Raw genomic sequence first — 13752 nt, forward strand, 5'->3', positions numbered from 1 at the left:
TACTAAGCATTTAGAATTGAGAATTGATGAATTAAAATGGGAAATCAAAAACCCATAGTAAAGATATTATTAAAAAAAAATTAAGATATTTTAACCATAGCTTTGACAACTTTGGCAGAAGATCTCCTTTTTATAATATTAGATTTAAGCTGTCAGAAGTTATAAGAATATTTAAAAAAGTTTTTTTCAAGACTTTTCACATTTGGAACCAACTACCGGTTGTTTGTTAGAACTTTTCAAACAAGTTTCTAACACTTAAGAAATAAGAATAAATTCCTTTTATAACGAATGAAAAATCATCAAAATCGGTTAACATTTGCGGTCACGAGCACGCACGCTAACTCTAGAATTATATTGACTTGATTTTGTATTTTGTGAATCCCCAGGTTAGTAAAAATTGAGGTTTTTCTCTAACAGTTGAGAGGATTTGTATGAGCGCTTCGGGTCATATTGGACTGAATGAATAGCTTTGGAAAGTTTACACACAACTCTTCACGATGAGGACAGAATAGGAGCTTGAATATTTTGAAGACATTATTGAACGTGCTAGCATCTGGTGAATAAATGGTTTCTTCCGCAAATATCGTAATTAATGTTCCCAACCTCATTAAAATGGATGTTGTAATTTGATCATGTGTAAAAAAAAGTTGCAAATTGTGTCGATTTGAGCATCCCAACTCTGCATCAGTGGAACCGACCAACGAAATTTTAGAATTGCTCTTGGAATTGGTCACCGGTTGCTATGGATCGCAACGAGTGCTCTGCAAGACACAAAACTGACATCGGCAAAGCTCCCTGGAGGAAAATTTCCGATCGTAGACAGCTGCATTGGCAAATTTTTAAACCGGGAACCCATCTTTCCTCGTTCGTTGTCTGAGACATTCCCGTGTTCTGTCCTGTGAAGGGAGGTATGCTGAAATGCATGCATCCTTGCCACTGGCTCCGTGAGGATCAAACCGAAATCAAAGTTCGGTCAACAGGAAAGCCATCCCAATCGCGTGTTCCCGAAAAATGGATTCTGATTCACTGGGATTTGCAAGACAATTTGCAGCACTAATTTCCTCTCGGATCACAGGGGAGGTCAGAAAATTTCACCTTCCGAATTGGAACTCGCTGTTCGATGATAGAACTTTGTCAGCTTGCTTTTGTTCGCGTTGATTGAACGTTTCCCCTGAGGGGTGGGGGAGAATTTTTCCGGTTTCCATGCAGCAAGGACTTCACTGCCCGTGTCACGGCTAATATATCGTGTCGGTTGAGCTGGGACCGATTTAAGCAGTCCCAAGAACATGGGGACGCAAATTGGTGAAAAACGAGTGTTGAAAGTTCTTTGAATGAAGGATTTTACTGCTGTTGTAATTCTATCATTTTCAGTTTTCGAGATAACTTTCAACTACTCCATTAAACTTCCGTATCCTGAATTTAGTCCTTTTTCTTCGTTTTAGGACTTCATAATTTCTTGTTTTATAATCATTTTAATTTTATAAAAATAGTAATAAATAAGTAATTTGAATGTATAATGGTATTTACTTTAAAATTTTATGAGAATCTTGGTCTCTTCTAAATCTTTATATCTAAAAATGATTGTTTGTCTGTCTGTCTGTTCCCTATAGTTTCGAAAACTATTGAACCGATCATCGTGAAACTTTCCATCTGAGGGCTTTTGGGGCCAGAGATGGTTTCTATAATAGTTACAAACCGCTCCGACTTAAGGGAGAGGGGGCTCCCATACAACTTTTGTTTTTATTCCCACGAACCAAAAGTCATGGCACCCATTTTGTCAACAATTTTCGTTTCCTTTGGCGGGTTTATTTCACCATCACCATGGGCCGGGCATTATAAGCAACCCTTCAGAGTTCACGTGTACTGGATAGCAGGTCAAAGCTTGCCAAGCATTGAAAATTTGATAGGGGAAATTTTGGCGGATGTTTTTTTTATCAACAAAAATATTATAACGAGTAAACAACATGGTTTCTTCAAAAGACGCTCTACAGCATCAAATCTTCTCGAATTCGTTACATACGTTATCGATTCTATGAGCAAAGGCTTTCATGTTGAGGCTCTTTATACCGACTTTAGCAAAGCCTTTGATCGCATTGACATACCCCTTTTAATCTTCAAATTAAAAAAAATTGGCTTTCATCCAAATCTTCTCTCCTGGTTACAATCATATTTAACTGATCGAACACAAATCGTTCGTTTCCAAAACGAATTATCCAAACCTGTAGCTGTGACCTCTGGTGTGCCTCAGGGGTCTCATTTAGGACCTCTCCTTTTCATACTGTTCGTTAACGATATTTCCTTTATTCTAAAACGGATTGAATACCTAATATACGCCGACGATATTAAACTATTTCTGAAAATAAAAACAACCGAAGATGTTGAAACATTTCAAAACAAAATCAATGTTTTCTTTGAATGGTGCAACAAAAGTTTACTCCAATTGAATGTTAAAAAATTCAACTCTATATCATTTAGCAGAAAGCAAAGTTACCCCATCATTGAAACAAAATTAGGCAATCAACCAGTACAAAAATGCAAAATTGTAAGGGATCTCGGCGTCATACTGGATTCAAAACTCACTGTTCTGGAACGAACGGGTCACCATGAACTACCCTAAGAGACGAAATGACCCAGTAGCAACATAGCGATGCAGCGCGCATTAACGGCTGAGATGCGCGCCAAAATCATCGGCTTTTCTTCGGCTACGAAGAGGATTTTCCAAAGGGTCGAGCCCAAGTCAGCCCAAGATTCGTTCTCTTTTTCCAACCAACCACCAGCGAAGACGGATCACGGTAACAAGCAAGCGGCCCGTGGGGCCAGTGTCAGAGGCCAGAATGGCCAGAGTCAGAGGTCCAAAAGGGACCATAGTTTGTGTTTGTCGGTCTATAATTCTTAGTAGTTTAAGCTATCGAAGTAAAATACAGTCCACTTAAGTTTGTAATGTTTTTAAGAATGAGTGCGTTATTATTAATCAAGAAATATCTGATGCTATCGATCCTGCCATCAGGGGCGATCCTGGACACTCACGTTTGTAGAACATCAGAACAATATCATCAACAAAGCAAATTGCATGCTAGGATTTGTAAAACGTTTCAGCAAACACTTTCAAGACCCATACACCATAAAATCACTTTATATATCCTATGTTCGTTCGATATTGGAGTATTGTAGCATCATATGGAATCCTTATTCAAATATTCACGAGCAACGTCTCGAATCAGTTCAAAAACAATTTTTGTTATACGCGCTACATAAAATAAATTGGACCACTTTTCCTCTGCCATCGTATGAATCTCGTTGTAAGCTTATTGATATAGAACCTCTCAGTAAACGCAGAGAATTTTCCCAAATTACATTTGTAAATGATGTTGTTACACAAAGAATAGACAGTCCTGAATTACTTTCAAAACTAAATTTTTACGCACCCTCTCGTCCATTAAGAAATAAACATTTGTTCTACATTAAACTTTACGACAAAGACTATGCAAAACATCAACCTATTAATCAAATGATGTACAAATACAATTTACAAAGTGAAATTATAAACGTAGCGATGAACAAAACACAATTAAAGAGGGCATTCAAAAACAACTTCATAGAACAACAAAATAGCTTACATTAGTTTTAAGTAGTTTCAAGTATTGTAGTCTACATAGTTTGACTTAATAATAAATAAATAAATAAATAAAATATATTGATTAAAATTGTAGTGGCTTTCAAAGTGCTCTTCACCGCTGCTTGGGGGCTTTGAGGGTCTACAAAAAACAAACAGTGAACTGAACAGTGAACGATGAATTAACTTCTTCTGCTGAATAACTATTCGAACTGAGTGCTGAAAAACTGATGAACCAATTTCTATAAATTCCAGCTTTTAAAAGCCAACCATTTTCATATTTTTAGAAATCCTCATAGAGAAAGAAATATTAGTTAGATTCTGAGTTATAAGGCCAAGGCTGCGATTTCAGAGTTTCAATAGCCTTCGAGGAGTCTAAACGGGAGATTAGAAAATTGATAAGATTATTAAATCTGACAATTCAATTTCATTGGTCAATTTCTTACTTTTGAGTTATCATTGATGACCAATGTAGTCGATTCAACCATCCAATTTTGAGAAAATTAATTGAAAAACTGTTTAGTACTGCGAATTCAAACAAATGATATCTGAAAATTTAACATTGATTACTTTTCAAAATAATTAATGAGATGTTTGTGCCCAAGAGTAGAAAAATTGAATTGGTGACTTCGGTTCAGAGATGATCTATTTTCGATAACTTCAAAAAAGTATTAGTGAGCTTTCAACATTTAAGGTAAAATAATAATAAAACAGTGTAAATTAAAAACGCAAAAAATACACACTTACAATTGAAAACATGCAAAGTAAGTTTTTATCATGGTTCAGCAAAGTTCGGAAGTCTTTATAGAAATTTCTGAATAAATAAAATTAAACCAACCGATGTACAAGAAGATCATACATCTTGAAAAGTGGGATAATCTCCAACAGAGATTTTCATAAGATAGGGGATAGGAAAGATAAAAGACAGTTTCATCTTATGAAGAAAAATAATTAGTGCCAAATCTATTCAAGCTTCCTAAAAAATTATGGATTTAAAAAATGTTTTTCGTGAAAAAATGAATTACATCGAAAAACATCGCAAGGTATAAGGTTAAGAGTCAAGTTTTAACAGTGTTCGATGCCAATCTGTCCTCTCACTGGGGGGATAGATGTGGAAAAAGGGTCTCCCTTACAGTTTTATGCATTACTCGAGATCTACGAGAAGAACGAAAGGGGAGGGAGGTGCCGTACGTTTGTTTTGACAAATTCCAGAACTCATCAAATAAATTAAACCAAATTTTGCAGGGGAAAGTATAAGAATGCGAGAAATGATTCTACGGTAATTAAAAAAAACCCTTTTCACCTTCCAGTGTAGTGGGGGTTAAGAGATGGGAAAATAGCTCCGCACAATTTTTTGTATTACTTGAGAATTTATCCTTGCTTACAAATGGAACCAAATTTGAAAAAAAAGGTATTCGAGTACAAAAAATGTTTCTATTTTTTTAAAGAAAAATTCCATACAGTTCAGAGCCAGGAATGGGGGAGCTTTTTTCGCGTAGTTTTAAAAACTTTTAAAGCAATAGAAACCATATTTCACATGAGAGGTTTTTTTAAGATTCATGTCCCCTCCTTTTTTCAGAGGAGGGACGTGAAAAAAGAAAGTGTTGATACTTACGGTTTCGGCAGAGGAAATCTGCCGCTCCGTCGGCGAAACCAAAACAGTTTGTTTTGGTTCCGCATGCTTTGAGTCAATTCGCAATTGAAACAATAGCGGTGATGAAGACAGCTGAAGATGGTAAACACGATACAAATGTTTACATCATCACACTGTGAAGCCAAACAACTCAATTTAGGTTCGTGGTAACTCATCAGTGTTGCCAGATATTCTGAGTGGTTAGCTCAGAATATCACACGAAAATGAGAAAACTAATAAGTGAGGATATCATTTCAGTGAATGATGTAAATAGCTATCGCTTATGTTATAAGTATGTAGTTATTTAAGGACTTGACGAACAAAACAAATAAAGATTAACTCTATTCCACCACTGAAACCTGCGTTTTCAACAGAAAGTAAGTAAAGCTTGAAAACTTATCAAGCAAATAGAGCCATATGTGAAATGTGCTGTTATTTGATTACGAAAAATGTGGTTATGGCAGTACGTGGACCCTCCTCACATTGCAGAGGAGAAAAGCAAATAAAATCGATTACTTTATATCAGATTTCAAAACAATCATTGAAAAACATGTGATGTGAAAGCTCTCATTGTAAAGATATCGAAAATTTATTTATAATGAAACTATGTTCACACAATTCATTGATTTTTAAAAGGTGCAGCAAAGCACACCGGGTCAGCTAGTTCTAAATAAAAATCTAGATAGATATCTGGCCATTTCTAATATTCCCAAAAGGTTTAAGGGGTTCAAGAAATTTTATTCTAGCGTTCAGGAATTTGACAAGTGAGCCGTAACACTGTATCAAACTGCTTAATTTCTTTTCTCAAATTACGTGAAACGACGAAACAAATGTTCTGGGTTAATTTAAAATCCTGAAAACTAGGCTGTAATTCAAAAACTTTTTTTTGCGTTAAACCATCTTGTTTTCAGTTTTCAATCGTAGATGGCAGCACTATCTCGCAGTTAATTCAAATCAATGCTCAATATCGATTCATCAGGTTTAACCAGGCGCGTCTTCATCATTTCGAAATAGTTTTTCAAATATTTCCGTTAGATTTTGTTGAAAAACGCAGGTTTCAGTGATGGAAAAGTGTTATCTTTATTCAGTTTCGTCTGTGAGTTCATTAGAATAAATACCTACCTACCTAAGGGTCCAGCGCCGATTGACCGGCGCATAGGGCTGAGATAAAAGATCTCCACTGCTGGCGATCCGGAGCCAGCGTCTTCACTTGCTGCCAGCCAAGGTTCTCGTCAACTGTGCGGATTTCAGCGGCTAGACTTCGCCGCCACGAGCTTTTGGGCCTGCCTCTTCTTCGATGCCCATCTGGATTCCAGTCAAGCGCCTCTCTGCAAATCTCGTTTTCATCTCTTCGCAGCGTGTGCCCAATCCATCTCCACTTACGTTCCCGAATCTCGATTTCTAGCGCCTTTTGATGACACCGGCGATGAAGTTCAACGTTTGAGATCCAGTTGCCAGGCAACCAAGCGCGGATGATGTTCCGCAGGCAGCGATTCACAAAAACTTGCAGTTTTCGCGTCGTCACCGCATATGTGCACCAAGTTTCACACCCGTACAGCAATACGGATTTGACGTTTGAGTTGAAGATTCGGATCTTAGTTCGTAGAGAGATCTGGCGTGACCGCCAGATGTTTCGGAGACTCGCAAACGCAAATCGGGCTTTCCTGATCCGGGTTTCGATGTCCTTCTTGGTACCACCATCATGCGTAATCTGGCTACCAAGATACTGGAAGCACTCCACTGTCTCAACCTGTTGTCCAGCTACCACGAAATTGGAACGATTTTCTGTATTGATTTCCATCGATTTGGTCTTTCCGACATTGACTTTGAGACCTGCTGCCTTGGAGCTTTCGGTGAGGTCGTCGAGTCTGCTCTGCATGTCTTGTTGTGTTTGGGCGAGCAAAACAATATCGTCTGCCAGGTCAAGGTCGTTCAGTTGCTCCATGGTTGAAGGATTCCACGGCAATCCTCGGTTTGGTCTACAGTCAATCGATCCAGTCAAGATCTCATCCATTACGATGAGAAAAAGCAGCGGTGACAAAATACATCCTTGTCTCACTCCAGCAGTTACCGGGATTGGTTCGGACAAGACATCGTCGTGCAAGACCTTGCACGAAAATGCCTCGTACTGTGCTTCGATGAGATGGACTAGTTTCTCTGGGACCCCTCGTCGTCTAAGAGCAGCCCAGATGTTTTCGTGGTTCAGTCGGTCAAATGCTTTTTCGAAATCAACGAACACCAGCAATAGAGAGTCCTGGAATTCGATGATTTGTTCCAGTATTATTCGTAGCGTTGTGATGTGGTCCTCACATGATCGTCCGGATCGGAATCCAGCTTGTTGCCGTCGGAGTGTAGCGTCGATTTTCTCCTGGATCCTGTTCAGGATCACTTTGCAGAGTACTTTAAGGGTTGTACAGATCAAAGTTATGCCACCCCAGTTACCGCACTCTGTTAGGTCTCCTTTCTTCGGGACCTTTACGGTGATACCCTGCATCCAGTCGGCCGGGAATGTTGCAGTATCCCAAATGTCAGCGAAAAGACGGTGCAACATTTGTGCTGACAAGGTAGGGTAGGCTTTGAGCATTTCAGCAGGAATGCAATCGATTCCAGGCGCTTTGTTGGATTTCATGTCCTTGATTGCCGCTTCTATTTCAGCCAGCGAGGGCGCTTCCGAGTAGACGCCATTAATGCGCCTCGAAATGCGGGTTCTGTTGGCCATTGCTATTTGTAACTCGGAAAAGTTGATCAAAATGCTCAGTCCAACGCTTGAGCTGATCTGTTCGATCTGTCAGCAGCTGACCTGCTCGGTTTTTCAGCGGCATTCTTGCATTAGTCCTTGCACCACTAAGGCAGTGAGAAATATCATATAATAATCGGATATCTCCAATGGCGGCGGCTCTTTCTCCCTCTTCGGCTAGGGAGTTTGTCCAGGCTCTCTTGTCTCGTCTACAAGCTCCTTTAACTGCCTTTTCCAGCTCCGCATATCGTAAGCGGGCGGCTGCTTTGGCTGACCCGGTACATGCCTGCTCAATTCCGACTTTCGCTTTTCTCCGATCATCGACCATCCTCCAGGTTTCATCCGACATCCATTCACTTCGTCTTCCACAAACTTTACCGAGAGTACCATGGTTCGTCGTGTTAAAGGCATTCTTGATTCCACACCACTGTTCTTCGACTGTTCCGTCTGTCGGCAGCTCCGAGGCTCGGGATTCAGCCGTTCAACGTATGCCCATTTCACCTCTGGATTCTCCAACCGGCGGACGTCGTATCGACACCCGACTTTCTCCTCGCGCCCTTGGACACGCGCAACTCTCAGTCGTATCTCTCCAAGGACGAGGTGATGGTCAGATGCAATATCTGCGCTTCGTTTGTTGCACACATCAAGAAGGCTCCTTCTCCATTTTCGACTGATGCAGATGTGGTCAATTTGATTTTCTGTTCGGCCATCTCGGGATACCCAAGTGACCTTATGTGCTGGTCGATGGGGGAAGAGCGATCCACCGATCACCATGTTGTTGTTGCCACAAAATTCTACAAACAGCTCTCCGTTTTCGCTCATCTGTCCTAGGCCATGGCGCCCCATTATGCGCTCAAAGTCCTGATTATCGGAGCCAATCTTTGCGTTGAAGTCGCCTAAGTGGATTTGAATGTCACCCTTCGAAATTCTCTCAACCACGCTGTTCACTTGACTGTAAAACTGCTCTTTCCCCTGCAAATCGGCAACGTCAGTTGGCGCCTAACACTGGACTATTGTAAGGTTTCTAACCCGTGTTCTGAATCTGGCTGAATCTTATGAGGGCCGCATGGGCCTGCGGGCTTAACAGGAAACCAACTCCTCGTTCCCGAGCAGCATGTTCTCCTCGTATGCCAGAGTAAAGCAGTACTTGCCCGGTCTGTGTCTTGTGTTCTCCAGTGTTAGGCCAACGGACTTCGCTCAGTCCCAATATCTCTAACTTGAGGCGGCTAGCTTCTCTAGCAAGTTGAGCCAGCTTTCTTGGCTGGGCAAGGGTCAAAACATTTCAAGTTCCAATTCTAGTCCGTGTTTTCATGCTAAAAGTCGTTGCCAAAGTTTCAATTCGGTTATTTCTTCTCTCAGTTTCTGTAACATTACAAGATATCAGGAGCAGTAGGTTGTTAGCCTTAAGTCCCTATCCCGCGATGGGGCTGCCATCTTGGACTTAGCTGGCGGGAGCCGCATTTCATAAATTCAGCCGCTTGCTGCAAGACAGACGCTGTTTGAGCCGCCCCTGTCCTGGAGAACAGACGCTCGGTTGTTGTTGCACGCCGCTCCTGACCTGAGGAACAGACGCGTGCGGCCACCTTCTCAGTCTGCATGCGACCAAAGCATCCACCGGGGTTGGGTACCCGATCTCCGCTTAGGTTACTCGCATCCCAGCCGGTACCACGGGGAGGTAGAGATAGGAGTTGTGAATAAGAGGTGATATGACCACTATGGGGTCTCGTGTTGCACATTATCCACCGTTTACCAGCCAATAGCCATTAGAATACAACTATATTAATAAGCGATAGCTAATTGTCACTTTCCCCTTCTTATATTCGTTAACCGGGAAAGTACTTATTTCTCAATGAGTACTTTGATACTCTTACCCAGAATATCTGGCAGCACTGTTGTGCTACTACGAACCCAATTTGTGTTGTCTCGCAGCGCTTAACCGTGTGATGATTCAAACATTTGTACCGCGTTATCATCATCACCTGTTATCAGCAATCATTGATCCATTGTTCTTCGATTGCGAATTGAACACAAAGAAGTGAAGAACCAAAAACAACCGTGTTTTGGTTCTGCACGATGTTCCAGAAATCGTATGCAGTCGGATCGTTCCGATCCGCAAAACTTTTGGCTCAAGCGTATCTGAAACCAAACCGGTGAGTTTCAACAGATTTTATGCTGAAAAAAAGGGTTTCTGATTTTGCAAATAATCACTAGCACAAGAGTATACCACCGCCGAAGTTTCTGCTCATCTCAACTTCTGAGTCAATGGCAAATCATTCCTCCACAAATTATTTCACCGAATTTCATCTGAAAGTACAAAATTACTCCGATAACCTATCCTAGTAATTCCATTAGAAGAAACTCCACAGACAATCCAATACAATTCTAGTAGAAAAAAATACTGAATTTTTACAATCATCTGCAGCCGTTCCAGGTTCAGCCGACTCACACGTTCATTTATTTTTAATAACTGAAAACTCGTAAAGCGAGAAATGGTCCTTGGCCGGTCCCATTTCCCCAGCCAAAAGACAGCGCCAGGTCAAAGGGCGTCAAGGCATCCATCGTTGTAAGTTGATGCGCGGCCAAGGAATTGCCGCAGATTCCGGTACCTACCAAGTATTTCCGTTAACGACCATCATCAACACGACAATGACGACCACTTGCAAAGTACATAAACAAGTGCGTAAAATCTACTCTCTCCCACCGAAGGTTCCTGCCAGCAAATGATATCAATTTGACGCATGGAATCTTCTGTCATGTAGAGCACACGTCACATGAACAGCTATCAGTATGAAAAAAAAACTCTGACACGAGGAAGCTCTTTTCGTGAAATCGTTTCAGCTCGATAATAAACCCCTCTACACTGTAAGCTCCAGAGTCATGGGATCCGTCGATGGTTTTTTTGCTGCGCCGTTAGTGAAAATAATAACGACCCTTCTGGATGTCCCCTGAGACCGTAAAACCACGCAGTACTTGTTCATTTTGAACCCAAATTAATCACTTTCTCGTTGCTCTCGGTGGCTTTTATAGTCCACTTCCGCTCAACAGAAATGAAATATACCTGGAATTCCGTTAATGTGGGGCTTCGGCTTTTCCCCGTGTGGGGATTTTCGTTTTATTCTATCATAATTAGCCGGCGTTGCAATTAATAATTCAATTACCTACCAACCTACGTTCACTGGAAGCCATTGTTTGTTTGTTCCCAGAAGCTGCCAAGGTTAAATGTGTTGTTAAAAAAACATATGGTTGAAAGTGACTTTTTGAGTATTTAAATGTTGGCGATTTTTGAACGAACGTTTCAGGAAAATTCATCAGTTGACTACCTACTTATCATGTTCATTAAATGAACTTTAAAAATGCAGGTTTAGTAAAATTAATCATTTTTAATTGAAACGATGTACTTAAAATAAGTAAAGTTAATATAATTTCAATCGAAATGATTTAATCAACATTGTATAAATTCAATAACATCAAACAAATTCGCTGTAACGACCAAAATCTCACTTCAAACACTCATCCGTGGGCACGAAAGGATGTTCAAACATAAAAATGTCCTTCTCTTTTTTCTCCCTTTCTTCAAGCTACCGAAGTTTAGGCCGCGACAGAGTCAGTAAGTGTGGATGGAATAATGACTTTGCTCCTGCCTCACGCGAGCACGCAAATTGTTAGAAAGATGCAAATTCATAAAAGTGGAAAATTATGTTTAATTTTACCCCGGAGTCCAAGTGCAAAACCAGCGCCCCACAATGAATGGGACCACGAAAGAGTGTGAAGTAATTGACAGAGGCGTAGTGTAGTTAGAGGTTTGAATAACATTTTTTTTGGGGTCATAAGATCAACTTGACGCTCCAAAGCTGTTCGCTTTTGTCAACCCATTTTGACGATATTGGATTCATTGTATAGGTTGTTTATTCTAGATTCTTGGCCCCATAGTTGATCAGTTGATAGTGGCTGGTAAATGGTGAATAATGTGCAACACGAGACCCCATAGTGGTCACATCACCTCTTCTTCACAACTCCTATCTCTACCTCCCCGCGGTGCCGGCTGGGATGCAAGTAACCTAATCGGGTACTTGTAGTATCGTAACTTATTAAAAGGTTTTCTTTATTTCTATTTTTGGATATCAAAGCAACACTCGATATCATGAAAGACAACAATAAACATTCTTCTTCGAACTATCAACGGGAGTTAAAGTAATAGTTAGTACCTTGGAAGTTAGTTGCTCCTTTCCAGATTACTACAAATTTCAGGATTCTACATTGGCGACGAGGATAAAGAACAATTGCGTTGGGTAAGAGAAAAAGGTTCAGGTATGTTATTTTAGAGATTTATTTTCGTGAGTTTTAGAGAAAAATTAGAAACGAACCAGTCGCTTAAATGCGAAGTCTGGTTTCGTTCTGCAAATATGCAGGTTGTAGTAGAAATGGATCAGGCACTTAAATGTGCATTGAGAAGGCTGATTCCATTCTGCCGAAAAGCAGGTGAAAAACTATTGTAAAAGCACTGACCACATGATCAGTGGTAAAAGTTTGTTTTCGTAGATTAGTTTAGAAGTTGAAATGGATCAGGCACTTAAATGTGCAATGAGAAGGCTGATTCCATTCTGCCGAAAAGCAGGTGAAAAACTAGAAAAGTTAAAAATGGATCAGGTGCTAAATGCACATGAGGAAGTCTGATTCCATTCTGCCAATAAGGCAGGTAAATAATTTCAGCTATGAACTAGTCGCTTAAATGCGGAGTTCAATGTGTGGTTTCAAGAAAGTCGGGTTTCATTCTGAGGAAGAATATTTTTGGTGGTGGTGATCAGTAGCTTAAATGCTGTTCAAATTAGTCTGATACCATCTTGTCGAGAAAAAAAACATACATATGAGTGTGAATGATATGCCCGAATACATTAATTGAGAATGGAGTCAGTTTAATGGAAAGCTGAAAAGTGGTTGGACAATGGTGGTGGGGAAAAGTTATCAGTTGAAAGGTCCAACAACAAAAGATCTTGGAGCTTATTGAAGGTATGCTAAGAAAATGATGATCTTCTACTTGGTTTGGTCGGTTATATTCAGTGAATGATTAGTGAAGGTATGTTAAGAAAATGATGATCTTCTATTTGGTTTGGTCGGTTATATTCAGTGAATGTGAGAAATGCTTTTATGGTGCCGTACTTTTTTTTATATAAATGCATGCATGGACAGTTGAAACAGGAAACTTTGTTTCCACAGGATAATTTTCAGGAGCGTAGATTATGAAGACCATGAACCCTTGATAAGAATCCGCAGAACAGAGGATCGATTGAATTGAATAGTACCTACAGTGCGTGACCCAATGGCGGCACATTTTAGGAGTGATGGAAGTTCTTTGTCCTGTAGAAAATCATTTCTTTCTTGTGCGATTCTGAAAAGCGAAGTCCTGAAACGTAGTGTGATTGGCGTACTTCAAGTGAAAAATTTAACATAATAAATTTTCTATCGCAAAGAGACAAGATGCAATTGAGAAAAAGGATCAATGAACCAATGGCCGCAAACGCAGATATCTTTTGTTCCAATCGCCTCGCTTTGAAAAAAAATTAGTAAGTTGTGCATTGAGTCTGTAAATGTTTTTGAATAATAAATCATTTAATATTGGAGATTGTTAAAGAATCCTTGAGAAAATAAGAAAATCTTCATGGCGGAAAAGGATGCTTAATGATAAGTCGTTTTGGGAAAATCGAAGAATTACTTGAGTGGAAGAAAGGTGTTAAACATTGATGTTTAATTTGGTATAACGTCTGACATATG

This window comes from Uranotaenia lowii, chromosome 3 (assembly GCF_029784155.1).
Source record: "Uranotaenia lowii strain MFRU-FL chromosome 3, ASM2978415v1, whole genome shotgun sequence".
NCBI classification, from domain to species: Eukaryota; Metazoa; Arthropoda; class Insecta; order Diptera; family Culicidae; genus Uranotaenia; species Uranotaenia lowii.